Genomic DNA, 27,811 nt, shown 5'->3' on the forward strand with positions numbered 1-27,811 from the left:
TTTTGTAATCTGTTTTACTTCAATTTGCTTGCTTTGTAGTATTCATCTATGTTAAACTAAACGGGTCTTTTGTCCCGTTCTTGTTGAATTTTCATCTCTCTGTTAGAAGTAGATATTTTATTTTTTAAATCTTTCAAAATCGCTCACTTCTTATATTCATAATTCGAGATAAATATTACACTTAAAGAAGAATACCTGTAATGCTTCTTTCCCGTTGAAGAGTTTTTATAGAGGAGTGATTGAGGGCTAAAATGAGGCCAATTAATAATGAGGCGTATTTAAAATATAAGGTTATATAATACGTATAAGGTTCCTTATACGTATAAGGTTATAATACGTATAAGGTTCCTTATACTTATTTTAAATATGATGATCATTCATTTTGAAGCAAGTGTTAATGCATTTGTTATAGAGATATACTTGTCTGTACTTAATTTTTACTTTGTTTTATTGGTTCTTGAAAACTAATACTGCGTTACTTTATTTAAATATTAGCAAACACATTATAAATATTTTCAAATTATGTATTTCTCATGCTTAATAGCAATAACTAATATATTACTTATAGTCAATAGCAATTACTATATACAGAGAGAGAAGATCAAATATCAAATAACTTTTCCTTTGTTCATTCTTAGAGCAAAATACTGTTGCGGGTGTCATCACCCGTAATTAATACACAGCCTTTAGCCTCTTGTAGTTAGTACGCAGGTCAGTAGCGTACAGTAAAGTGACACTCCTGTATCTAAAGCCCGTACGTAAGGCATCTGAATTATTGAAAAGATGACGAGAGCAGAGAAATTGATTTGGAAATATTTTTTTAGAAAATTACTATTGTTTGCGAAAACCTACGACAATTATAGTAATAGTAATAGTTTAATAGCTTAATTGATTAAAATGGATAACTTTTAGAACTAATTTTTGAATAAATAAATATTTCGTATTTGTTTTTACCCGGGACAGTAGAGTGGACTTTTTCCCCTCAACTTCCCTTCATTTAATGTAATCTTCGAGTGCAACTCAAATTACACGCTTCGCGCGCTTACCATTACGAACGACGCCTTTGGGCTTGTGCTTTTAAGGAAAGTGATGAATATGAGGCTGCATTTTCACCGCAAGAAAGTTTTAAAAATGGGTCGCCGTAGAAAATCCTGCATTTCCTCGTTCCTGCATAGATCGCCGGAACAACCAAATTATGCCGCACGATGGAAAGCTTTCTTTTTCCCCATCTCCTCTAGTGAGAGTAAACACCTAATGCTGCCAAAATGTACGAACAACAATTTGCGTGATCTACAATATTTTGAGGGAACTGACAGAGCAGAACATGAACCAATAAAATAAGTTCATAGACATCGAGGGCAATTCCAGAGAGGTGTAGAAAAGCTACAGAAAGCGTTCTTTCTAGCACACTGTAAGGTTTCTTGTTTGATCTCTGAAGTGGAATAATAAGAAAAACTAGGATCGATCCAGCTTGGCACAACCTACACGAAATGGGGCAATTCGCTACATGGCTCTAGAAGCTTGAACATCTAGAAGTAAGCTGCAAATTGTGAAAAGTTAGGTCTTCTTTAGTGAAAGAATTATCGTTGCACTTCTACCAATATAATTCGTACTCAACAGGCATTCCAAAGCGATCAGTACAGTTGAACTTTGTATAAATTAAGCATATTTACTTGCGTTATCATTACCTTATATACTCGCGTAACTTTCTTCCTTTCTTAACTTCTTAAGGCTGGAAAATTTCGCAGCATATACCGTTTTTGAAAAGGAGATTTAAATGAAGAATATAGAGCATTAAAAAGTATATTTAAATAGGTCTATATGTATAATTTCGTAGATATTTATGTATTCTATATTTCAAAGAAATCGGTTAAAGACATTTGTTGTTAACATCAGGGCCGATCCCAGGGGGAAGGGCAAGATGGTGCACAGCACGTAAGCGGCCAAATTTAAGATTATCAAACGTATTATATTTCAATAAAAAAAAAGGCGGCCAATTTTAATTTGTACCTGGGTGGCCAACGGTCTATTTACGGTACTCGTTTCCACAGATCAGAAGTTTTTTAATAATATGTTCAAAGAGATGGGGGGTAATACGCTATGGGGAGAAATATGCGAGTAAAAGCTAATTTAAAGCCAAATGTACATTTATTAAAGACCGGCGGCTATAGGAAGCAAAAATTAAATAAATAAAATAAGAATTTATTAAAATTGGTAATTAGTAAGTGACCAACAACTCTAATATGTCCATTTAATAACTTGTGCTTGATTCATAAAATACTAATAGTTAATCATCAATTCAGGTTTCTGTTTATTTTAAGAGTAATCAGACTTATCAACATTAAGTACTCTGAAAATATCTAATTATTCGGAATATATGGGTTAAATATTAAGATATTAAAGCTGTGTGTGTTAATTAATTAGCTGTGTTATTAAATCTGTGTTAATATTAAAGCTGTGCGTAATATTATAATATTAAGCTGTGTTACGCCTTTGATGAACACATTTTGAGGGAAAATTCATAATTACACATGGCTCACGTGGTTACACATTTAATGTTACACTGGTTTGTATTCATTTATTTTACACATGAAAACTAACCAGCAGAACCTCGTGCAGCGAATCTGTTCACTGGGAACCTAACGCAGGACGAATGACCAATCAGTGCTCAGTGGTCTCAATCACTCGGCCACTGGAATTATCTTAATGTACGTGATATATTAGCAAGTAAATTGTACATTACAAAACTATACGAACCTAAAAATATGTGCATACGTGTTTTTGATTTCTTGGTCGTATTTTAGACCATGGTCCGTTTATTTTTAACATACTGGATCCAAAACCCGTATTAAGTCAAAATTATCAGCATTTAAAACGACTTATCGAGTATTTTGTTGAAAGAAGACTTTGATTATCATTATGGTATTATCAACGGTCAAAATTGTACTATAACCAGTAATTTATTGCACAAGTACGGTCTTGTTTCCAGTGGTTTCTAAGGAGTTAAAATTCAGCCTTATAATTTTTAAGAGATGTAGAAAATGACAAGAAAATGAATGCAATGCTATGACGAATATTTTTCTTCTCTTCCTAACTTTAAATTACTTCTATACGACTTTAAATGTGTCGAACTGTCGGTAATAAACTCTAGTTATCAGATTCATAATCTAGCATTCCTGCTGTTACTAAAGGATCGAGTTCCATTCTGAGAGCGTTCTTGAACTGTGATCTAGAGAGGGGTTTTTCAAGCAGAATTTTCTGGAGAAGGTGGTAGCTGTTCCATGAGAAATCGAAGTTGAGAGAAACCTAACTGTTGGAAAATTAAATCCTAGCTTGGCTTAACTTAGTTACCTGTGAAACAGAAAACTTACAACAGAAGACATTAAAAAATTTAAAATGAAAAAATATTAATTTCAATGGGAAGAAATGGTTTAACAAAGATGCATTAGACTTCGTTATATGGAGTGTTGTTTTTCAGAAAGTTTGACTAGCAATTATTTTTAGATTTAAATAGTAAGTGGCTTTCTCTTAACTTAAGTGCAAAAGGCATATATATGTTAAAAACATTAAAAACTTCCTCTGTTTACTTGCATTAATAGCTTTTGTATGACATGCGAACTACGAAAAACATCAGCTAATAAATACAGTAAAAAGATCCACAGAAATGTATTTTTATTCAAAAAAGTGTAAGTAATATCTTTTAATGTCAGGCGTAACAAATTTCAAACTATTTGGTAAGTACATATTCCACATTCGTCTTGAGCAGTTTTATATTGACACTAGAATTATGCACCTAAATTTTGTTAGAAAAGTATAGCTGTTTATAGTATAGTTTGTGTAGTTTATTATTATGCAGTATAGCTTGTTAGAACAATGTAGAACCGAGTATAATGTTTTCAAAATATGTTTCTATCAGCAGAAATATACTTTGAGCAAATAGCGTTTAAAGAAAATGTGATGTGTTTAAAATTCTGTTCTCATTCTAGTTTATGATTTCTTAAAAATTTTAAAAAGGCAGTCAAATTTGCAAGCACACTGAAAGTACATATCGAAATTTATTTCGTCATTGAATTTTGTCTTGTTTCAATAATGTACAATTTAATAGATTTCATTAGTTAATTGATTTCAAAAGCCTTTTGGCAATAACTACTTTTATTCCGAAATATGAATCCGAAAATGTAGGCTATCTGATGCAGGAAACAGATATGGATCTCACAAATAAAAGCGATGCAATGATCAAATCTGAAAGATGAACAAATCTAAAAAATTTTTAATAAAAATAAAAAATAGCCTTTTGCTGCTTTTGTTGGCAATATCCTGATGAACAAGTGATAAGAGACTTCACATTTGCTTTGACACGCTCACAAATCTGATCATTCCCTGTCAGTAAATATTAAGTCCATAGAATGCTTTTACTGATTGTAGAGACGTCATACACGCGTTTTTCTCCTTTTGTATTCAGAAGCTGTGTTATGTTCATTGCCATACGATACGAACCCTCAAAAAAGAGGTGAAAATACCAGACTGATGTTGTTCAGTGATTTTGTCATCAGGTACGCTTTGTTACACATCGAAAAACAGGAAAGAAGTGTATCAGATGTATTTTATTTGATAAATCACTGTTTCTGTAAATATGAAAGCTATGTGCGGCGGATATTTCACATGTGACTATTTTTCAGGTCCGCTTATTTTCTCACCCTCGTCGGAAAAAGTACAATGTACAGCCGGACACTAGACGTTAAAAGGAGAGGGGGAGATTCATTACTGTACATAAACAATGGCTTAATTTTACCTTAATTTAACAACCCGTTACTAATAATAACTGCAAATATTTTCTGTCAAAATTAAATGTAATTTTTTAATTTACTATTCTTTCGGCTTGAAGTTAGCCAATGTTTCGATGGCAGTTGTACAAGAAATTCTAGGAAAGTGAAGATAATGTGCTTATCATATTAAAACATTGCTCAGCTTTTATCCAAGAAATGCAGAAACTTAGCCCGAAAATTAGTGCATTTTATTTTACCGTTTTAATAATTTAAATATGAAGGTTATTTAACATTTTACCTAAATACGTTACCATATTATAAATTTTATACAATTCAATCAATGAATTAGCACTCGAAAGAATTAATGCGATGCTTTGAGTAAGATCTATTGAAGTACTTTAAAATAATTCAAATATCGGCTCTTATTAAACAATAAAAAATAACTTTATGTATAATTAGCAAGTCAACGTATTAAATGGGAAATGTATGTAATATTTAACACGTTCTATGCACGTTTTCATATCATTTTAAAATGGAATTAACTAAGATTCCTTTTCCCCCCTCCCATAAATGTATAATTCTAAATGAAAAGAAGTCTTAAAAAATTATTTGACCGTTAGATTAACTTGGGTATGGAAGACGAAGTCCAGTACCATCTACATCAGTTTTTTTTTTTTTTTTTTCCCTGAGCTATACTTTTGTCTTTGCATTCATTGCAAGTATACTTCCCTTAATTCTTTTGACTGTTAACCTCCCTGCATATATGTGGGCTTAATCTTGCTAACCTGCCTTGCAAGTAAATAAATGGTTCTGATGACCCATGGTCTCATTTTCTGTTACTCCCAAACGGTCTTTCTTTGCTGCATCTGTAAGTCCCACGAGGATTGAATAGCGCTGATCAAAGTGAGCGATCACAGTTAATGATTCTCAATGCAGGAAATATTTCGTGATGCGTCGTAGGTGGACAGGACTGTAGTGCTTTTTCAAACCCTCGAAAATCGTGACCTTAAATGTAGACGTTATATTTTGTGATCAGATTAGGCCAGTTGATGCGACAGTTCTCTCTGACCTCCGCACTCCAGCGAAGAGTTTCATTCAAAGATTATTGTAAATGAAACGGAAGGATTGAGTTTTCTCGATCTCCTTGTGTGATCTCCTTATAACCTCTTTAACAATCAAATTCTTTCCTTTTTCGAAAATATATGAAAATTTATTTACAGCCTATTGAAAAATTTCTTGAGTACAGGGATACTTATCTGTTTTTTATATTATCAGTTGACAGTTAATTTCATTTCATTTCAAATAAATGGGGAAAAGAGAAACATTGCAGAAAACTGTAAAACGCGAAAATAATTTTTTTGTTTTAAATGTTTTAAATGATATTCCCTTTATATCCCTCTGATAAGCTTTTAAGAATTTATTGCGTAAATTAGGAAAGTAGTTCTTGTCATATAATAATAAATGCGCTCTATTCATCCAAGCATCTATACTTATTTTTATTAGCACACTTAATTGACATCAAAATAAATTCATGGCGTACTTTTTTAAATAACGGGACGTTTAAAATGTATTCAAGTAAGTAAAGTTTTCAGTTTCCGTAAGCTAGTTTTATTACGGGTTTGACACGTATAGATTACTATAATTTTTGTATAATTTAGTAAGTGTTAGAAAGTAATTTTCTAACTATGTTCCTTAACACTAGTGCAGTTATTATCAACATTTGCCTATTTATCACTTCCTGTCCTTAATGCATTGGATCATATGAAATGAATTTCTGAATTTTTAATACTGTAACGCGTGCTTTAATACATATTTTCAAAAAGATATAAAACTATACAGGACCTATTTTTTAAAAGTGTAAGTGGAATTATTTATAGGAGAATTTGCTGCATGAAATTTTTTTTCGCTTAAATGGTATGTTTCTTTGTGTTCTTTATGCGATGAATAATGCAGTCAAATATAATTTATTAACTTTTACTAAAGGTAAAATTAAGCCGCTTTAAAATTGTACCTTGTTAAACTTTTGTTAAAAATATCCGGAACACCTTACCTAACAAATGTAAAAACATTTGTTTGAACTTCAATTTTTTCCGAATAATTCTAATGTTGTGCCGCATTTAATTAATCCCAGCCTAACCAAACTTTTCAAATCGCTTTACATCTTATAAGTTATATGTCTCGCATTAAAATATAGTTCTAAATTTTTGCTTGTCAAGTCTGAATGTTCAGGGGATGTCTTAAACTTAAATTTCTTTATTATTTTTTTAATTAGATTCTTAAATTTCTTTTCTATCCTTTGCAATTTTTATATTTTAGTATGAATTCGCATTGTAGCGTCATTAATCCAGTGCCCTAGCCGGGACACGAACCCTAGACCTCTCGAATTACACCACGAAGTCTGCTTCGAATTACACCACGAACGCGTGCGGAAAGGAGGGAGAAAATACGTAATATACCCCTTCTTTTAAAGAAGGACTGGGGATTAGTAGTCCCAGTCGCCAAATCCTCATGGTGACGAATTATTGTTCGCCACTTTTTAGTTCGGGCGCCACTTCTAGAGTCATTAGGTTTTTTTTGAAGCAGGTGACGTGAAAAATATGCAGCGCCGTCGCCTGGACTCGAACTCTGGACCTCTCGAACACGCGTCGCGTATGCTTCCAATTACGCCACGAAGGCATGCGGAAAGAAAGGAGAAAATACCTTATAACATATAATTTGCAATGTTCTGAAAAACTAGTTTATGTGCTAATTTATGCAGCATTTGAAAATAAATAATTAACAAAAAAAAGGAGTTCAGAATTTTAATTCTTTTACTAGTGAATAAATTTTCTTGCCAGTTTTGCATTGCTTTGATTTATAACACATACTTTGGACATTCCATTATTTATTTACGCTTTTCAATTTATGTATTGAGTAAATTCGACTGATCACACTTAAAAATGCTTTGCATAAGTTACGATAGCTAATTCTTGGAGTTATGCTGCAAACTATGAAACTATAGCAGATTTCCGAAAAAGAAACGAAAACTATTTATTGCACAAAATCTCCAGTATCAGCTAGCTGCAAAATTTCTGTTTTCCAAAGGAGTTTTAATTACTGTCCGGATGGGAAAAAATAAGCCATTTATTCTAATGGTTCCATTTTTTTCCTGGTTATTAATTGAAGAGATCTTTGAACTGCCTTTTCATTTTTTGTAACACATTACATCCTAGTGCATCTATAAAGATGTATGCATTACAGAGTGTAGAAGATTTACATTTGGGCTGGTAAATAAAACTGTTTAACACTAATAATTTTTTCACATATTTGATTCCGGATAAAATTCGATGTTTGCCTTGTGGCCTTCATGTTTTTCATCACTTATACTACAAGAGTGATCCAAATCCTTTCTAAAAACTATCAATGTTTGCTGTTATCGAACAGCAAACAGCTTAGGTGCTGTTTGCATAATTATTTAGTCCAAATTCATGTTTGTTTCGCCACTCTAATATATATATATATATATATATGTATATAACGCTGAGTATTAAATTACTAACTTAACCTTTTATGATAATCCGGGTGCTGAACATGAGATGATTGTAAATCTTCAGAGAACAATTAACTGAATTCGTATTCAAAATAGAATCAGTTTTAGGTAAATATTTTTCACCCTGTATGAATAAAATAAATTAAGGCTGTAATGTTTATTTACTGTATTCTTTTTTTTTTTCGCAAATCCAGTGTAATGAAGTATAGAATCACATATATTCTTTATTTATTTAAGTTACATTTATTTATACAAGTTTGTAAAGATAGATTTCGTATCTCTTCCAAATGCATATCAACATTACCAGTAAAAATAATACTAATATTAACTAACATTTTTTGAAGAAGTTCATGAATTGAAATATTATAGGATCGGATTGGATTATTCAACTACGGCAAAGCACACGAGGGTTATCTGCTTAAAGGGAGGGATGCCTTCGTGGAGGACTTTCTAAGGAAAACTGGCTCGTATGCACGTTACACGTGGGGAAAACCACGAAAACGCCCATGCGGCCAGCCCGTTCGCGGGATTCGAACCTCAGACGGAACAACCAGTGTTCAGGGTCTGTACCGTTCGGCCGCTGGTGGGCCGAAATATTATAGAGATTTTTCTTTGCTATACTGAGTTGAATCCCCATCAACAGCCGAGTGGATAAGATCACTGAACTCTGATAGTTCGACCTGAGTTCGTTCTAACTCAGGTTGAACAAGGAGAACCCAGGTTCAGTTCAAGAAAATCAGGCCATTCCCATATAACGGCTTGGCTGCATAAGATGTTTCGTAGCTTTTCCTACTTGTAACGTAAACATTAGCCAGATTCCCTTCAAAAGATCTCCACAAAGACAGCCCTCCTAAGCATATAGCCCTCACATGCTCTGCCATACTTAGTGAACCAATTAGTACCGTTTTTAACTGAAAACAAAATTCTAAAATTAGAGAGCATTCAGTTTAGTATCATGGTTAGATAACATTTATTTTAGGAATGTTTATCGAAATTTGTGTTTAAGTATTTCCAATTGATTTTATATGTCTGTCAGTGATCCGGTTATTAAAACATATATATATATATATATATATATATATATATGTTTTAATAACGTGATCGCTGATTATATATGTATATATATATATATATATATATATATATATATAATTAAAGAAAATAGAACTAACGATAAAAGACCTATGTGGTCAAAAACTTTGCGCATTGAGCTGCAAAATTTAGAAAAAAGTGAAAAGAAAATTCCTAGTTCATACGCTAAAAAGTTGCTTAGATACTGTGGTTCTGTGAATATATATATATATATATATATATATATATAATGTTGTATGATCTTAAATCCATTTAGTGCGAATACAAGTTATTAGTACTTGCGCAATTGCTGCAAAGTTAGTTAATAATAATTTATTTCCTAAACACAGTATTGATTAATTGATTATATTATCTCCTAAGTTTAATTAAAGTAGAATTATTTTAAAAGTGTGAATCCATACTGGTAAGTTATATTTTGAAAGATGTTTTGAAGTTAGTTAGTTATATTTAAGTTAGTAAGTAAGTTATATTTTGAAAATTTCAATTGAAATTTTATTCTTCATGATGATTTAACTCCAGTCCCCGTTAAAACATTATTAACATTTTGCTTTCAAATTACTTCAAAACATCTTTCAAAATATAACTTACCAGTATGGATTCACACTTTTAAAATAATTCTACTTAGGAGATAACTTAGGAGATAATATAATCAATTAATCAATACTGTTTAGGAAATAAATTATATATATTACAGAAACACAAAAAAATTACATAAAAATATAATCATTCCACGCATTTTCGCGCATTATGCCGCTGAAAATTGATCGGTAAATACATAAGAAAAGAAATTTAGAACTAATTTTTTACAAAGACTAAAAATTTAAATTCATAATCAATAACTTGTTCCCTTTTTTTTTTTTTTTTTTTTTTTTTTTTTTTACTTTTATTTATTTTTGGTTTTTCTTGTGATGGATTATTTAAATTTTTCTTTTAACATTTTTAGAACGCTTATTCTACATTTAAAGGATTTTTTTTAATTTATCGATTGGGAATTTCAGTTTTTTTTTTTTTTTTTTTTTTGTGTGTGTGTGAAAAATTAGTTCTATTTTTTTTTCCTTCCTTAGCGTAAGCACTAAGAATTTTCTTTTAACTTATATACATACACACACACACACACACATATATATATTTAGTTCCGGCTATAGTTATAGTTAGTTTCGGTTAACTAATGACGCAATAAATAGTTAGTTAAACTGGTAGTTAGTCTTCTCGAGCTTTGTCGTAATCAGTTAACCAACTAATCGTCCGAAGCTTTGATTCCCAGCAGAGATTTTATATTTTGAGTGGTTTCCCGAAAGCTCATCTATAATATATAGCATTAATACAAGCGAATTTACGTTGCAATGTTCTCCATGAACGCGGCAGATGGCAGTCATATGCTTTGATATAATTAAACGTGTAATATTTGGCAGTATTGCTGAAAAATTTTATAACCAAGTATTTATTTTCATTTTGACGCATTAGAAGACCTAAAATATTTATAAAGCGTGTCTTGGAATAAAGGTTGCGACACTCTGTAATTAAGTTCTCTTAGAAGATAATATTTTGAATGTTGTTAAATTTCTTCAAACATTCCAATTTCAATTTTCATTATTTTGCCATCGATTGCTGAGATCATAGCAAGCATATCAACAGATCAAAATCTAAATCTGTAAAAACCCTCAACAGCCTCAGTCAATTTCGTGAAATAACTCTAGAAGGTTAATGGAGTATTCAGTTATAAACTTTGCTTCACCTTTCTCTGAGATATTGGCCAGAAAACTCCGTATCACAGCTTATACGTCTTGCCTAGAGTAAAAGGTGATGTAAATATCGAGAACTGCCGAGTTTCTTATTTAGTCTTTACCTACCTGGATATGTCGGTGAATGTTTGGAAATCTACAATAAGAAAAATGAGCATATACTCGAAATGTTTGGAAACCTCATCAACAGTTGTTTCACTAGTAGTACAGTAACGGATTGTAAGAGCACTGTAACATTGGAAAGGGGAGTGTGTGGCCATCTTTCGAGGTTATTCACATCCCTTTCATTACCGCTTCAATCCAAACGATGTCCCACATGTAGACATAGACTGAGAGGGAAGGTTGCGGACCCTAACCCGGTTTCTAAGGGATCGAGGCCACTACCATTACTGGTGTCTCTGACCTCCAGTGGCCGCTGACCCTCCATAGACAGCAGCAGCATCAACTGATCTGAGGAAATGGAACGGAAAGTTCACTCACTGCTTGCTCTTCCGTTACTCGGCTAGCTTGCTTGGCACCCACGGCGTCGACCTACGCCGAGAGATTTCAGCCGATCACTCGAAAATGTCTTGTATATTTTGGGCACTTCGATGGCAGCATCACAAGAAATTAAATAGCGTAAATTTTAGCAAGTATCAGCGATACTATGAAGAGTTAAAATTTGTCTCTCGTGAAGTTCAATATCTGATAGCACAACTGCTTTGATAACACATATTTGATGCCAATGGAAAACGATAATGCCATATTTCCTCACCGAAAAAGTAAAGTTTAGAATTTTTAGAATTAGAATAACCTTGTATCTCTGGCCTTTTGCATTTAATTAAATTTTTCCATTCGCAGTCGTTCTTTGTAATAATATTTTTAAGTCTTACATCCTAAAATGTAAGCAAAAAATAAATATTTTAGTATTTTATCGTCCTAAGTAAAATTAATAGTACAAAAACTATTAATTCATAAAAATAAATTAAAGATGATAATTTCTTCATTACTGAAACAGCTAACAGAAACTATTCTAATAACGGTATAAATTAATTGTCATGCATTTTTTCCCGTATTCAAATTGAGCTTAATAATGTGTTTATAAAATTAATTTTTACCTTCAATTCAAGCACGAGCAATTAATATATTAGTGTTGTTTTTTCACTTAATAACATGATTTAAATGAAACATCAAAAGCAAATCACTATTTTTAATAATTATACGTTTTGTGTAGAAATAGCATTTCAGTGACTCACATACAGTTACACATACAATCACATACAATTTACGAATAACGTGCAAGTACAAATATATTTATGCTTTATGGGAAAGAAAGTATCGTAAGCAAGGGCAAAAAGTGTATATTAGTGGAAATAAAACCTAATTTATATTTTAAAATTTCTTTATAAACATTATTAGCAATTTATTTTGATTACTTTGATGTAATATTCACATTCCCCCTGGAAGTGCGTAAACCGTATATACTAGGCGTCATTTTAGATATTTATATGCTGATGTTATATGAAAGCAAATGGAGAAATTAAAACAAACGAATTAGATGAACTTAACATGTCGATCATTGAAAGTAGTTCGGTTTGCCGTCTCTGAAGGCAATGTTATTAAATTACTTGCTCTGGAGTTCGGGTTATGTAATGCAATGTGTACCTATGTAAAATAACTGTTTGCCAGTATATGAGTTAGGAAAATTTATTTATTACACGTGCTCAAGTTATTTCGAGGAATAAATACATCTACTTTTTGTTTTTTAAGAATAAAATGCTATGATATTTTATTCTACATTTTAAAATGGTAAACGGTAGATAGAATTTATCGGAATATTTTTTACATCTAGAAAGGAATTTTTTCTTTCTGAATCGAAATTTCGTATTTGCTTATATTTAAGCATTGATAGATAAAAGAACTACTATTTGCCAATTTCCAATTATTGATCAGCTTTCATATACTCTATATGAGAAGATGAATACAGATGCAAAGTGTTAAAATTTGGAATTCGTATCTATTTTGATATTTCAAAGACCAAAAAAGAAAAGAAATCTCAATCATGCCTATAAGGAAAACAATGCATAAAAAGTGAGGTTAAAACTTCGGCGTAACGGTGAATGAGCTTTCAATACTTTCCTTGGGGAAGTTAATGATTAAGTAGCAACAAGCGGACTACTTTCAGTGGTCACGAAGGCAACAAGTTAAACTAAATCATTAGAAAGGTGCATTTTTATTTTTTCACGCTAAGTATCTTTATTAAGAAACAAATGTGATATGAAAAAAGTGTCATAGCAGTACCATGCATCTGAAACAAGTATAAAAGTTTTAAAACTATCAATCGGACGGTTAGTGTATTTAACTGCTTTCCATATTCGTAAAAACTGAAATACACTAAGCTGAAATTTTATTGCAAACATACCTTTTACAACCCGGAAGTAACTGGAAAGAAAGTAGCCGCCAGGAAATTCCCCTGTTCATCTAATACTTTGCGCCCTGGCATACTTTCCTGAGAATGCGTGCCAAATGTTATAGTTGATTTTTGGGTAGTTTTTTTTTTTAAACTACATTTTTCCCCACCCTCATTCCCTGCCTCTATGGAAAAGTTATAACCCTCTTGCTTTCCTGCCCTCCAATAGTAGAACACGATGATAGTAGTGATGAAAGGCCGAAATGTTAGCAAAGTCGAGGGAAAAAATGGCAAAGAGAAGGGTTTGGCCGAACCTGTTTGTCTTGAGAAGGAAAACGTAATAAAAAAACGTGCTCGACCTTGATTTTTTTTAACCCACTCGCATTCTGGTACGTACTGCGCTGCTACTCTCTAGTATTTTGCAGCTTGTTGAAACAGCAGGGATTTAGACCGTCGGAGATTGACCTATATTTGACTCACTGTACTTCAGAGGAGCCATCTTTAACGAGAAAGCAAAGAAACAATAGCTCGGACATGATTATTACTACTCCCCCTTCATTCTTTTCTTTTTGATAAAAAGAATGGTAATGATGAAGATGGTGGTTTTGGAACTAATCGCAAGGATTACAGGATCTTTACTTTGTTCGGCATCCCCTTTTTTTCGTAACTTACTATATGGGTTGATCTATATATAGGTGAACCAGTTGGATAGTAATCATTGTTTGGATGTTACGCATCACTGACTTTTAGATAATGAGAGTAAAATGAATTGATCTCGTTTGACCCCTTATGCTTCCACGCACTCACATAGTACCGTGAGGTGATGATTTCCTGCAGTAGCACATAATGTTTCATTTCTCGATTATATGTAAATGCAAGAAGTTGTGATCATCAACCAGCTTATGATTCACAATCTGTGTGGTAGATTTCGATTAATCACACTTTATGGATGCTTATAGGGTTACTATACGTCTTAAATCGGAGGAATAATATGATAACCAGCCTTCGTCATTATATTTCGTTAAAGAATGTTTTATTTTATGTAAAACGTTACATATAGTTATAAGCCTTCTTCTAGCATGACTTCGGGGTGTAACGGTTAGCACACTCGGTGCCTATTCGAGATGTCCAGGTTCGAGTCCCGGCGAGGGCACTGCTCATTTTTTGTATTTCCTACTAAAAAACCTAATAGACCCTACCGTGGCGCTCGAATGTCTCTACATTGTTTAATCAATGACTGTTATGACAACGTTTTATGTAATTAATTTGTTTAGTAAAGTACGGTGACATAATTCCAACCAAATTTTAAAGTATGCGTTTAAAGTGATTCTTAACTCCAGGACTTTAACTTATGTTTCATATGGTGGGGGCATGACAATTGTGTTTACTCGTATAAAATAGAATTAAATTTTAAATGATGCTTTTTCCGGTTTCAGTTGCGATAAATATCGCAATAAAAACGTATAAATTAACTGCGTATGAATAGTAAATTTACAATAAAACCCTCTAGTTACATTCAATTTTGAATTCAGATTATCTGTCTTAAATATATTTTCCCCCCGAAACCTATAAGAAAATTCGGATACGTATATCACATTTTTTTTTTTTTTTTCATTTAACCGATACTGAATGTAATTTAATAACTGCCATAATGATCACGCATTCAGACTGTTTGATGAATAAAATTTCTACATGTATCATAAAAATTGTCACATGCAGTTAAGAAGTGGTCAGAAATATGCATTTCCACCTATATTTCAATTAGGGATTTTAATACGCTCAGAAATTTTCACCTTGCTATATGTAATATGTAATAAATGCAATCTATTTAAAATTAACCTAAATCTGTTTAAAGAATTAATTATATATTGCAATGATTATCATAAAGTTAAATCTGTTAATTACTCGAATTTGTTCATTAAATTCTGCAACTACTGAGTGCCGAGTAATAATTTGCGCGGAAAAATGAATCCAATACATTTGCAGTTCATATGAAATAATATTAAGAATTATAAATAACTATAAAGTCTATCGTCAGTTTTAATCTATAATTTTATTGCCTTTTTTAGCAGTTGAATTCTTGCAAATTTGTTTGCATTCATTTCTTGAGATTACAAAGGCTGTCCGAAGGAATTTTTATTATTCTTGTAAACGGCTATATAGAAAAGAATGGGATCAGTTCTTTCGTAAAAATTGGTGACCATTATAAATTGCTTGTAAATTAACTCAGTTAATAGCGTCATCATAAATCAACTTTCTAAGAAAATAAGCAAAACTTTCCGAAGTTAAACACCTTTATAGTCCTCCACCTCGTCTGGACTCCCTCTGGTTATCTGGAAACAAAAGAAGAACCATGGAACCCCCAAGGGAAGAGCTTCGGAAACGGCTTTACCAACTGCGGTTTTGTAACTTTTTTCGCTGGAAGCATTTTCCGACATCCCCGAGACACATGGGGTTCAAAACAGGTCGTTTCACCCGTTGAAACGAGAAAGGGTTTGACTCTGCTGGACGAAAAGAGGAGATTCTTCTACCACAGTGTTAGAAATGAAAGGGGGCTATTTTATAACTGGTTTATGATGCGCATTTTAAAGCTAGATAAGTATAATTTCTTCTAAGTGCTTCATTTATTTTTATGGTGATTTTTAAGTCCACCTTATATATTTAGTTGATGATTTTTGCTTTTATGTGTGTGTTTCTGTACATGTGTGAGTGTTTGAATTAATTATGTCTATTTTCTGTATTTTTTCTGTGTAGGCAAGTAAATAAATAAACAGGTAACGGTGCAAGAGTTAGAAAATAATTAATGTAAAACCTAAATTAATATCCTAGAAAATGATATTTGTAACCTAAGTACTTTTTTTATTAGTCTGGGATATGTACCTTGGTGTCTTCAACATTTTTAATGAAATTATCAAACTTTTGTTATCCTAAAATAATCAATAATTTCTCTTGTTATTAATCATTTCTATAAATTAAAAAATCATTCCTATCAATAGCTAATTTTATATTCTAAAGGTATTCGTAAGTAGCATAATTTTGTCTGGGTTCTGGTGAATGCCACCATATCAGCTCGTGTTAATTATTTACCACACCATTTTAAAGTTAAATTTATAAATAAGCCCATGCGAAATCCCATATGTACAAAAACTTTTACAATAATACGTACTAATTCCTATTTGAGTGTACAGTGGTATAATATTTATCCCAAAATGTGCCCGCCTTCAGAGCCGTAACAAATAGGAGTATTATCGTAAACTTCAAAGAAATTAAATTGCATTGTATTTTGTGGTAAAAGTAATTTACGAAAATGCCTTTAGAAACTAAAAATTGCTTGAAAGTAATACTAACTCGTTAAAATGATTTTTAACGTTAAAAAGAATTCTAAAACTAACAGTAGTATTTAAAATTTAGTTGTCATTCCATGTGTTTCTAGATGTCGATGAAGTAATTCACTGTGGAAAAGTTTATTATGTTTGTAATGAAATGAATTATAAGGTATCATTGTGCCAATAAGTTATAAATAGCCGCAGTTATACAACGGGTGTCTTATCTATATTAGAAAGAAGATACAACAAGCTCTCGACCTGGCCATCCAGCTTGGATGCGCGGTCAAAATTATTTTACTTTATCACGGAAGGATCTCAGTCAACAGAAATTTCTACTTAGCACAGTAATGTAAAGAACAGTTGTTCATGCAGTGGCTTAGATGGACAATAAACTAAGCTAAGAAGTAAGTACTTCTAGCATGTTGTCGTGGATTGAAGTGACAGAAGCGTATAAACAGCAAATGGAAAACTAATTCATGTTTGATGTGCAAAAGGAAAGTGCGGTGGTAGTGGAGAGAAGGAACCCTCTCCGTCGACTGTGTTTCTAAGAAAGTTCGTTGACACTGAAATCATCAAAACTTTTCTCGGTTTTGGCCTCGCACCAGTTAAGCGGCGGAAACAGGAAAAAGTTCGACACTAAAGATTACAACGATATGGATTTTAGTCTTCCTTTTTGTCTATGCTTATTGAGATTAAATGTTTCTCTCATTCACGTTTGGACTTTTACTTTCTATCTGAGAAATTGGGGAAATCATTCTATAGGATAATTTGCCAGCCCCGCGGGAAATCAGCTGAAGCAAAATGACCCCATTTTAATCGAAAGCTTTTTTTCCCGCTTTGCGTTTAAGCGACAGAAAAGACAACTGCATCGGTATAGCATTTAATGATTATTCAGAATTTATCTCTTCTTATCTTTTTTCAACTTAGAATTTGAGTGTTAAACTCTTTCTAATTAAGAGTATATATTAGCGAGTAGTATTCCGAGCTCTGTGTAATACCGAAAAATATTTTTTCTAAAAGAATCATACATTTATGATCATTGCAACTCTGAATTGAAATTTAACATATTTCAAAAACTAAAAATGAATTTTTTTTAATAGCCAACTTACTTAATTACCGAAAGCTGTAGCTGTGTTATGTGAATTTTTATTACTATAAATTTAAACAAAAAGAAAAGTTTTTAGTTTCAAGAGACATATTTTGTAATAATCTATATTATTAGCAGCCTACAATATTAATTAAATTTTGTCTTATTTTTCTAATGCAGTCCCATGCAGTTGATGCAGTCTAATGCAGTTGATGATATATAATATACACGTAATAAAAACGTTTGAATTCAAATGAAAACATAAGCTGCATATTAATAAACTGATAAATCATGCCCGTATTTCAAAAAATAATTTTGTTACCGTTTTACGAGGTTTGAAATCTGGCTTTCTAAAATGCATTAAATAAAGAAATTATCATTATGGACAATAAAATACACCTTCAATAATATTCAACTCATTTGTCAATTAATTGTTTTAATAAATAACTAGTGCTTAATTTAATTCTGACAAAACAACAATAGGATTAAATTTTCAAAACTCTAAAAATGTTCTGTAAATGAGATTTATATTTTGGTACAACATTTTGCAAATTATTAGTTAAAACTGCTTTTAAAGAATAAAATTTTATCGTATTGCTAAGTAACAAAATGTTAGCTGATGCATAAATTCAGCGCTTGTTGTCTCCCTGTGAACTTGCGTTTATTTCATCAGATTCGCTTTTGCTTTGCTTCCTGACATTGCATTTTTTAATTACTAACGTACTGGCCTAAACATAAGACAACAGCTTACTTCCTTAAGTAAAAATTTTTTAATAATTCCTAACTTAAAGATGGTCTTATTCCTAACTTAAAGATAGTAAAACCAACATCAACCGCATCAAACCATAAAACCAACATCAACCGCACATTAAAGCCAAAACATTGTTAATTCCCTATGTTGTTCATAATTAAGGAAAAATAATACTGTGTATTATTGCTGTACACAAATATTAGCCTGTATAAAGCGCATCATTAAATTAGTTAAAAACTACTTTTATAAGAAAGTTTCCTTTTTATTAAATTTTATCATGCGCTCGCTTTTATCGCACAAAATTCAGGATTCGAGGATGCCGGCAAATTGGTGTTCGACCTATATATATAAATATAATATGATTCGAATTAATGTGTCGCTCCTTGAAATGTCTGCATCGTTGTGGGCGACAACTGGCATCAGGTATGAGTTTTATCCTCTGCACGAATGTCAGCTACCATGTTGGAATCCATGTGCTTCAAATGGGAGGAGGGAAGTAATCGTTTATTTTTTAGAAGTAGTTTTGTAGACTTGACTCTTTTCGTTTCATTTATTTATCTATTTATATTAACATCTTTTTTTTAATTCTGTAATTCAATTTTAAATTAAAAAATATAGGTAATTTCTAGCTCAAAAAGTTAAAAATCCTAATGTTTATTATGAATACTCAGAGTTCGTATCCCATAAAATATAATTCTATGAAGATCGAATAAATTTCCAAGAAAAGTACATTACAGGCACGTTTCAAAATCTCGCAATTCAAAATACGTTGCAAGCCGAAGACCGGTTTCTCTTATTGAACTAAATTCCAAAGACTAATGGTGGAACAGATTTCGGGGAGAAAATCGGCAGAGCTTTATCTGCACTGGTGATTTGGGAATTTTTCTAAAATTAAAACAGTGGCGGTATAAAAGAAATTTCTTTCCAAACATATGGCCACGAGCATTAAAGTTGTTGGAACGCTCATTCTCCACAGCTTATAAGAAATTTAACAGAGCTACGGTAATAGGGTCTGGCCGGAAAGTAACTGAACTTTGATCGGGGAATGATTTTCCTCTCCGCCATTGCCCTTGCGCGATCTCTTCAGTATGACATGTAAATGGGCAATAAAAGGACTGGCTGATAGCACGAAGAGATGGGAAGAAATATCATAAAAATCATTCAATTTCCCTCCCAGGTTTTTTGACAGCTATTGGGAAGTAGTTCCGAATGTTTCTTTTCAGGAAAAAGATTTCCTTTTTTTTTATTTATTTGTTTAACATGCTCTCCAGAATTTGTAATTTTGTTCTTAACTGCTTTCGAGATTGATCTGAAGCGCAAGTTTTACCCTCCTTTCTTTTACGTCCCCTTCGAGTTGGAAGTGGTCAGGATTCTTGCTTGCTTTATGATTACCCCACATATATCATGGCAATACAGGGTTGGGAATTACGCTTGTATTTAGTGTAGTCTTTCCGGGAAGATTAAGTCTTCTCTTTTTTAACCAGTGTTATAAGTGCTGAAGGGAGAAACACTTGGTAAATTTTGAAGATGGCTAACTGTCGGTGATTTTGAAAAATCTTATCTCAGACATGTGTGTATGAAATTCGCTGGAGGATATGTCGCTCAAATCACCTTTTTAATACTCGCTGGAGAACCTAAGAAATTGCTTCCAACTTCTGCGAGTATGATCTATTTATTGCTTGCATCATAATAAAATATTGATTTAAAATATAAGATATAAAGTCGCTGCTCGAAGCAGAATGATTAGAAAAGTTTTCTTCGAATACTAAAAAGCAGCAAGTTTAGTCTGAAAGTTATTGCCCGCTACTTTTTTAAGCCATTTGCTGTAGCTTTCTTTCGCCTGATTGCGTTCAAAGAGGAAAAATTACGTCACATTGCTCGACGCGTATAGACCAGATTTGCGTGTGAAGGTAAGACAGTGCGATGACCTATCTAGCAAATGTTGGATAGGTAGTAAAAGAGTTAGTTTACTAAGTTACTCTTACCACACGTGTTTTCTAGATCTGTCATGACTCATACTTATTCAGGTAGATTTTCGAAGACAAACAGTACCCGATATTTTAGCGCGTTTGTTGTAAATATGCTTTTCATGATTTACTGTAGAAATTCTTTTTTATTGTGCAACTACTAACTAAAATCTTCGTTTTTGCTTTGCGTACTTCGATAATTTATTGCGTTCATTTACAAGTGAACTTGGAAACTAATATTTAAAACCAATATTTAGATACTATTCAATTTTTCAGTTTTATCTGAAGTAGTATTTGAATACCTATCTATGAATATTTTTACTGAAATTTAGGAATAGTTATTTTCATCAAATTATCTGTCTGCATTTATATATTCGAATACAATATATATGCACACAGACAGAGAGAGCAAGCATTCAATTTTAAAAATCATGGAAGAATTATCACTGCAGTGTTAGGTTATTACAGTCTGCAAAGTCATACTGTTATTAATCCCTTTAATAGGCATGTTATTATTAACTGGAGGTGAATAACTGACTTTGTAAAAGTATGTTTTGTATACATGTATAGGAGATACAATAAATTTACGCTTTTTAATTGAATGTTGTCAGAGCTTTTAATCCATTAAAGTAGCTTGATCCCTAAATGTTGTTCGCTATTGTAAAAAAATAAATAAATAAATAAATAAAATAAAAATAAATCTGAAGGGTTTCAGATTTTATATTACGCCGAAAGGGGCTTTTTTTTAACGTTTCTGGTTACCTTTATTTATTAAATATCATGTTCTTCGCACTTTAACCATAAAATTCAATTGAACAATAATATCACAAAATATTTAAAAAGAGCGCATCTTTAGAATTTCCGATACACAATCTCGGCGCGCTGGAGAATTTTTTTTTTTTTTTTTCCGTACAGTGTTGCCATTGTTCGCTTTGAAATCGTTGCGTTTGTTAATCAAAAATTCGTTAAAGTTTTTTAAAAATATGAAATAGATAATAAAACAAATTTGAAATTTGGTCTTCCGAATGACAGTATTCGATTTACGTAAAAATGATATTTAAGCTTAATTTTCTGCATTTAGTATAAGGCTTTAAAAGTGAATAGTTAAATACTGTAAGATATCCTTCAGGCATCAACGTCTTGCTGTAACGTACGGTAAAAAATACCGCATATTGTCAACTGTTTCTGAAATTTATCTCGAAGAGATGAAAGTCAGGTGTTTTTGGTTTAATTGATTACGGAAAATCACAAGAGGGCTATCTGGCTACGGGTGAGGACTTTCTAAGGGAAACTGGCCCGTATGCAAGTTGTACATGTAGAAAACCACAAAGATGCCCATTCAGTCAGCCCGTTCGCAGAGCTTCGAACTACTGAACTTCAGCTATTTTACCTTTCAGCCGTCGGTGGCCGTCGGGTATTTTTATTTTATTCTCAGTGTTTTCTAAAAGGCTTCATTCGAAAAGGAAGCTCTGATAGAGAGAGTTTGGTTTATTTGGTGATATATATTGAGCTATCTACCTATGGGGAGGAATGCCTTCTTAGAGTTTAAGAAAAACTGGCTAAGAAAATTAATGGCGTAGGGGTAAAATCGCTGAACATTGGTAGCTCGGTCCGAAACTCCAATTCCGGGGAACGGACTGGCCGGATGTGTAAGCCCCATGTGTAACGAGTATACGAGGCAGTTTTCCTTAGAAAGTCCTGCGCGAAGGCATTCCTCCTCTTAGGCAGATAGCCCTGGAATGCTTTGCCATAATCAGATAAATCGATCGAAAGTTATTTTTCGGCGAGTTCCGTCAATCAATTCATTTTGACTGCGGTAAAATTTGCTGAAAGATATGTCTGTTAGGTTAGTTATTTCACTAAACAAGAAAAGAAATGGAATGTTATGCTTTAAAAACTTATTGACAATACTTACTTTGAAAACAATAGCAGTGTTATAAAAGATAAGAAAAGCACGCTTAACTTGATGGTGACAAGCAGCAACGTTGACTTTTCTATAGGAAATTGTTTAGCTCGCGTTGTCCTGTAACGGAAAGGATTCTTTGAAAATTCTGAATGCATATTTTTATTAAATGTTTCTGCGCATTCAAATTTCGTTATGCAGGTGACGTGAAGCTGGTAACATATATCTTGTGTCGGTAAGTAAGCTTGAAAATTAGTGAGATCAGTGAGACAGTACTGATTTATTCCAGCCTGATGTTAGGATAATACATGAGAAACCAAATGCGAGATTGAATGAAATGTTTTGTATCCGTTAATATTCTGTTGTAATTCAGAAGAGGCTTTTACGACAAAATAAACTTAATAAATCTAGCGTGACAGTCATAAAGACTTATACAAAATTCATAGAAAATGTTATTTTGTTCAAAAAAAGAAAAAGAATTATTTTTAAAGGACTAAATTTATTTTAAGGCTTCATATTTTCGCGACTTCTCAATATCTTCCATGTAAAGGATTTTTATCCTTAAACGTACAGTTTACACACACTGATAGTCAAAAGTGATAGTGCAACCCTATCCCGCCGTACAGTGTTGATATGTGACACGTAAATACTTGATGTCATGATGCACGCTACAGAGGTTATCTGCTGTTGCAGTCGATGTTTTCTGCGTATCTAAACATCACAGTTCTCAACTCGCAAGCTGATAAAAATCTCCATATTCTGAAGGCCTACAACAGTCAATAACATTACGAAAAACCCTCGTTAAAGATAAGTATTACGACTATCGGTAAGTAAGCTTACATTTTTTCAATTGTTCTTATCAGGTAACTGCGATTTGTTGACTGAAATTATTTGTCGTTTTCTCTGTCGAGTATTAGCTCTGTACAAAATTTTTTAAAAGAATATATCTAATTAATATTATAAAAATTTCCGGAAAAAACTTGTTATGGATGTTTCAGTAGAAGAGTCATCGCATTCGCCTTATTTTACTGATACAAACGCTAAATTAAGATTAAATTTCAGCACTTTTCTTTTATATACATCCATGTCGTCCCTGGATTCGAACTCGGGCCATTCGGTGCTCCCCTAATCACTGTACCGTCTGAGCAAGCTCAGCCGACCTTAAATACTACCTTCTGCTGTAGCGTCAGGTGTAAGAAAATTTGCCGTTTCTCATGTAGTTTTAAGAAACAGAAAATTGATGAGCGCATTTAAGGAAATCCGAAAAAAGGCCTCGACATCATAGTTTCCCTTGGCTAAAAATATATTCGGTAGCAAATTTATTTCAGAACATAAGTTAGTTAATTACAACACAGCGATGTAACTTTAGAAGTGAATAAAAATGGATGAGTTTACTTTGTTTTTAAGGTCTGCATTAAACTCATTAGTGCACCTTTTTAATTTTTCACTACTTCCTCATAAAGCTACTAAAAAATGAAAAACACTTTCTTTTCGAAAACTGTTTTCTAATAATTAAGTTTAATAATATACCAATGTTAACAGGGGCCCACCAACGGCCGAGCGGTAAATTCGCTGAACGCTGGTAGTTCGGTCCGAGGTTCGAATCCCGCGAACGGGCTAGCTGCATGAGTGTTTTCGTGGTTTTCCTCATGTGTAACGTGTATACGAGCCAGTTTCCCTTAGAAAGTCGTCCACGAAGGCATCCCTCCCCTTAGGCAGATAGCCCTAGTGTGCTTTGCCATAATTAAATACACCACACCACACCAATGTTAACAGATGCTTTGAAAGAAATTTTTTTCCTTAGATCGAAATTCCTTGAATTATTAATCTCATTTATTTGAAAAATAGTTAAATAATGTAAAATACGACTGAAATTAATTTGAAAGATGATAAAATTGACTATGAACTTAGGCGTAATATAAGTAAACTGAACTATTTAGATTATAGCGGAGTATACGGGACCTTTTTGCTTAACGAAGGGATGAACGTCGAGGACTTTTCAAGGAATTCCACATTCACGAATTTCGTATTCACGTGACACGTGGAGAAAACCCCCATGCAACCAGCTCGTTCTCCGAAATTTAAACAGGGATAGAACAACCAGTGTCCACCGATTTTGGGGCTTCGATGCTGGTGAACTGTGAGATGTAAATAAAATCGGTATTTTTTTTCTCTTAGGTGCGATCAGAACTTTGCAAGTTTTTCAGACATTTTGAAATCTTATACATGTACATTGTAATCTTATACATTGTTTAAAGAATGAGAGTAAATATTTGGAAACGGATTAGGCTTTTCAGGGCGGGTGAATATTAAAAATCAACTGCGTCCTCGGGGGTCTCGAACTACGGATTCACTTGTTAGCTGGTCGAGATAAGCATTTACACCCGCAGAGGACTGGGATAATTCTTTACATTCTTTTGCACTTAAATGCAACCATGTTGGTCAAATCCAAGTAATTATTAATTGGTTTTTTGGATAGAGGAACGGGAAAAATCAACTGTGTTCTCACCGGTTTTGAACTACGGATGTTTCATTTCGTATCCGAACGTACTACCCACTTACATCACGCACGGGCAAATGTGGCAATTTCTTACGAATATAAATAAGAGTAACTGAAATTTATATGACATATGAATCACGTTCATTTTAAATATTGCAAAATTTTGTGCGATAGTGAGAAAAGACTCGTGTGCAGAATTAAGAAAATTTTCACATTATATCGAATTTCTGAAAAACTAATGAACAGATTTTAATCAAACACATTTGATTTAGTAATTTCAAAATATGACTGTTTAAGAAAATTAAAGTTTCTTGTCCAGTGAGTGTACCCATCACAACAGAATGTTGTTGTGACTTCTAATGAAATATTTCCATACTCTAAATCCTAATGAGACATTTTCTGAAACTGCCTTATATTATAAAAGGTGAAGAGAAAAAAAAAAAAAATATGTGTGGCTTGGACGCACTCAGATGATCAATATTTATTAATGTTTAACTATCTTTTTACCCGAAACATTGTGTTCAGTGAAGTTTTTGATTAATTTCATAAGTTGATTTATTTTGTTAATTGTTTCACAAAGTTTGAGTTATGTCATGAAAATAAAATTATCGATTCACCTTTATTTAATATTATTTATTTATTATTTAGTTTCGTTTAGTCTTATCGCTAGATTTCAAAATGTATATGAAACTTTGAATTTATTTTCTACTTTTTAATTCTTTCATTCTCATTCCGATCCAATTCAAAAGCCAGTAGCAGACAGTAGAAAAGTCTTTTGCGAATGACAAATACTATATTTGAATATTGGAAATTAAATATTTAAAATTGGGGATATTTTTTGGATCATCAACAGGATTTGAACAAGAATGTTTCAAAATATGAGGTCATCGACAAACAAAGTATTATATCTAATTTTGGAATGGATATTTAAATATTTCATGTTACATGTGTGTAAAGAAGTCCATGTTTCTGTTATTTCAAAAGCATATAAGCATTTTATTTAAAATGTATATATTTTTTAATTATTGTTTACTTCCTCTACAATTCATTGCTAGAATTTTTTTCATTGAAGATTTTTAGCAATCGAGTGACCGAGGAGGTAAGACTGCTGAACACTGTTTAATACATTCCAGGTTCCATTCCTTTTGAAAAAGCTGGTTTTGTGAAGTTTTCTTATTGTGTAATAGGCCTGCAAACTAGTTGCTATTGGAAAGACCTCCACGATACTGTCTTTATCAAGGAAGACGAACCTTCAGTGCAGTGACCAAACCATCTACCTGCAATAGCTGAGTGAATAGAACCCTTGTGAGTAGTAACAACCATTAGGTGTTGTCAAACCATTAATTGTTATGGTAAATTATATACAAATCTGAATGACGAGATTTCATGATTTGGTTACGTAATGAATTACGGCGAAGCATGCGAAGATTAAACCCTTGTATCTGGGCTGCACACAAGAGAAACTACCACACGAACCACACATAATATCCACACGAACGAACGTTTCGTTCAGAATCGAACCTAGAATGTAATTACTAGAGTGCAGCAGTTTTATCCGCTCGGTCTCTGGCTGGCTTGGTTCATATGTGAATCATAAAATTTGTTCGACAACAATTTAGTTTTCCTCGAAGTTAAGTCCCCGAAAGGGTACTCTTTCTACTGATTAATAACTACCGAATCCTTTGTTGTAAATCGTGATTAAACTGTTTCAAAATCTTTAAAACTTATTTTCAAAAAGGATCTTTTATTCAAATGTTAATTTACTAAAGATATTTCACTAAAATATCATTTGGATAAAAATACGAAGATATTAATAGCAGGTTATCTCAAGTGGTTAAAACAGAATAAACCAGTGGTTAGTGAGGTGTCTGCCATATGTGAGAAAAGTGCGAATTTTCACACATATAGACATCATTTTTCAATCACTTACCATAATGCTTCTCCCATGTTTGACAGTAATGTCGTGATTTTATTTTATTAATTCCTATGTGAACGTACTGTCCTAAGGTCTTGCACCACTGATTGCCTGAAATATAGTAATTTGAGTTTGGCGCCAAAGATGGCGATAAATGCCGCTGTTTGATTGAAGGCACTTAGATCAGAACGGAGCGTTTTCGCATGAGTAACTTTGTTGTTACTATTTTTTGTTTTGTTTTGTTTTGTTACTTTTGTTTTATTTATTTTTTTATTATTAATGTTGTTTTTGAGTATTCTTCATTTTTAAAGGAGATTCGCTTGCGACAAATATTTAATAAAATAAAAGTAAATTAAATAAAGCAATAATAAAATATTTTTTTCAGACTTTAACAGAAAATTCATTGTGGATTACTTTAAAATTTAGAGAAAATGAAGGAGCATTAAATTTCTGTTTAAATGTTTCTCAGAAAGTTAATTTTAGGTAATGGAAAAGGATGTCTTCATACAACTTTTCATTCATTCTGTTTCGCGCAATTCTGTTGTTGTTGTAACCTATCTCACTTATCTGACAGTAACACAAGAACAAGACCACGAAATTCATCGTCGCGTGGAGTGCAAGATCGTGCCTATCGTTGGCAACAGCCTCGAGTACCGTACAGGTGACAGTACGACTTCGCTCAGTTCCGCCCCCCAGTTTTAATGGGTCCGGGTTTTGGTGCGAGTTTTGGTAATGGAGAGCATCCCGGGTTTTGGTCTCCCACCCCTCTTTCTCTTACCACTAACCTCTAGAGAGGATTTCCGCTCGCCGCATATTTAGAGTGACCCCATGCCGCACAGACACT

At 32.7% G+C, this 27,811-nt stretch overlaps 1 protein-coding gene across 11 annotated transcripts in view; it reads left to right on the top strand.

Moving 5' to 3' along the window:
- LOC118205332 (myocyte-specific enhancer factor 2C-like) overlaps positions 1 to 27,811 on the top strand; it is a 523,715-nt gene that overhangs the window by 437,380 nt on the left and 58,524 nt on the right. Inside the window, exon 1 of one of the 11 annotated variants that reach the window (XM_035377621.2) lies at positions 26,192 to 26,357. The exons of the other annotated variants lie outside the window; for them this stretch is intronic. The gene's annotated coding sequence lies outside the window, so the exon portion shown is untranslated. Of the gene's footprint in view, positions 1 to 26,191; positions 26,358 to 27,811 lie in introns of those variants that run through there. 11 annotated transcript variants of the gene reach the window in all.

The sequence above is a fragment of the Stegodyphus dumicola genome, chromosome X1 (genome assembly GCF_044657685.1).
Source record: "Stegodyphus dumicola isolate Sdum_Otavi_A_Nest chromosome X1, ASM4465768v1".
NCBI lineage: Eukaryota > Metazoa > Arthropoda > Arachnida > Araneae > Eresidae > Stegodyphus > Stegodyphus dumicola.